Raw genomic sequence first — 2,696 nt, 5'->3', positions numbered from 1 at the left:
GGTGTGGTGGTGCACACCTGTAGTCCCAGCTACTCAGGAGGCTGAGGCAGGAGACTTGAACCAGGGAGGTGGAGGTTGCAGTGAGCCGAGATCGTGCTACTGCACTTCAGCCTGGGCGACAGAGTGAGACTCCATCTCAAAAAAAAAAAAAAGAAAAAGAAAAAAGAAACGTGGACAGTCTCCCTCTTCTAATTTCCTTTTGCCTTCACAATCAAGATGAAACCAGGAAGTCTGGGTAAAATATTTGTTTTACCAAGTTGTGTCTGGGAGTCCTCAGGAGGTGTTTTTAACGTCCTCATGAACCTTATGAACCTGTTAGCTATAGTGAACATGTAGCACCCACCATTCTCCTCATCTGCTGCAGCCCTCTCACTGATATGGATAGTTCAGTAAGATACCTGAGTGCCTTACCCTTGCCACAGTTAGTGTTCACTGTCAAAGTATAGTTTTTAGGAAGTTAAAAATCTGACTCATACAAAATATAAAGCAAGCACCAATGAATTTTTTTTTTTTTTTTTTTTTGAGATGGAGTCTCGCTTTGTCTCCCAGGCTGTAGTGCAGTGGTACAATCTCTGCTCACTGCAACCTGTGTTTCCTGGGTTCAAGCAATTCTCCTGCCTCAGCCTCCCGAGTAACTGGGATTACAGGTACGTGCCACCACGCCCAGCTAATTTTTGTATTTTTAGTAGAGACAGGGTTTCACCATATTGGCCAGGCTGGTCTTGAACTCCTGAGTGCAAGCAATCCACCTGCCTTGGCCTCCCAAAGTGCTGGGATTACAGGCCTGAGCCACCATGCCCAGCCTTAAAATTCGTATTTAATTCATTAATGAGGATACAGCAGTATGGTAAGTAGGTTCAGAGGAAAATCTGAAAGATAGATATTGATACTAAAAGAATTTTAGAATAAGATTACTAAATTAGAGACACCACTGGTTGATATCCCATAGGGGAACACAGCTGTTAGCTTTGGGATTATCTTTTCCACCAGACAGAAAACATTTGCGTGAAAGAAGTCTGCAAATTAGGCCGGGCGCGGTGGCTCAAGCCTGTAATCCCAGCACTTTGGGAGGCCGAGACAGGCGGATCACGAGGTCAGAAGATTGAGACCATCCTAGCTAACACGGTGAAACCCCGTCTCTACTAAAAAATACAAAAAACTAGCCGGGCGAGGTGGCGGGCGCCTGTAGTCCCAGCTACTCGGGAGGCTGAGGCAGGAGAATGGCATAAACCCGGGAGGCGGAGCTTGCAGTGAGCTGAGATCCGGCCACTGCACTCCAGTCTGGGCGACAGAGCGAGACTCCGTCTCAAAAAAAAAAAAAAAAGAAAGGATTTATCTGAGGCAAGTTGAATGAAGTAAGAATAAGGGAAGCAATAAGGGATGTCAAAGTCTTCATGGATTAGTTACGGAGGGAACTTATTACCACCCCTCTCCCAGAAGAGTCAATGAGAGCAAAGCACTATCAGAGCTTGGTGAGAGATACAGTTGTGGAAGAGAAAGGCTTAATAGCCATTGTGGCCACTGAGGAATCCTGCCCCTTCCAGAACCATGGCTGCACAGGAAGGGAACAAGGAGAATAAACTTCCTGACTTCTCTTTCTTTCTACCCTCCAAACTCATGTCAGAGTCTGCCACTGGCCAAACCCAGTCAGAAGCCAATGGGCAGGGGAGCTCATGTGACATACATTATGGAAAAGTTAGCTTCTTGGAACAAGAGGGAGAAGGATGGAGAACAAATTTTGGAGGCAAGAGGAATCCATGAAAAATACTCAGTAAGGGCTGGGCATGGTGGCTCACAGCTGTAATCCCAGCGTTTTGGGAGACCAGGGGGGTGGATCACCCGAAGTCAGGAGTTGGAAACCAGCCTGGCCAACATGGTGAAAGCCCATCTCTAGTAAAAATGCAAAAATCAGTGGGGCGTGGTGGCAGGTGCCTGTAATTCCAGCTATTCGGGAGGCTGAGGCAGGAGAATCACTTGAACCTGGGAGGCAGAGGTTGCAGTGAGCCCAGATTGCACCCTAGCACTCAAGCCTGCAAGACAGAGCAAGAGTCTGTCTCAAGAAAAAAAAAAGGAGGAAAGAAAAAGAAGCAAGGAAGGGAGAAGCAGAAAAAGATAGGAAGAAAAGAAGGAGAGGAAAGCTGGGAGAGAGGAAGAAAGGAGGAAAAACCATGCCAAGCATCAGTTTCGAGAAGCGAGACAAGGGTGTAAAATGGGAAGAATTCTTTCAGGACAGAAATTCTTAACAAGAAGATAGGCAGTACAGATAATTAATCAGAGTGATCTTGGGCCTCTCTTGTGTCTAGATGTTTAAGTGTCTAGATGTCACATTACAATTCTTTCATACCACACTGGTGTGGCTTAGTTCTACAATTCTCCTGCTTCCAAAATTTAACAGACAAGAATCAGGCACAACTCCCCTACTATAAGTTCTCAATAGTTAAACAGGGTTGGATTGCTATATCAGACCCAGGAGACCCAGCATGACAGTGTTTACAAATGTACAGTTGAGCCAGGAACAGTGGCTCATGCCTGTAATCCCAGCACTTTGGGCAGCCGAGATGGGCAGATCACCTGAGATCAGGAGTTCGAGATCAGCCTGACCAACATGGAGAAACAGCATCCCTACTAAAAAGTACAAAATTAGCCGGCACGGTGGCACATCCCTGTAATCCCAACTACTCAGGAGACTGAGGCAG

Source organism: Colobus angolensis, unplaced genomic scaffold (assembly GCF_000951035.1).
Source record: "Colobus angolensis palliatus isolate OR3802 unplaced genomic scaffold, Cang.pa_1.0 Scaffold580, whole genome shotgun sequence".
In the NCBI taxonomy this organism is placed as follows: Eukaryota; Metazoa; Chordata; class Mammalia; order Primates; family Cercopithecidae; genus Colobus; species Colobus angolensis.
This window is presented reverse-complemented; position numbering follows the sequence as displayed.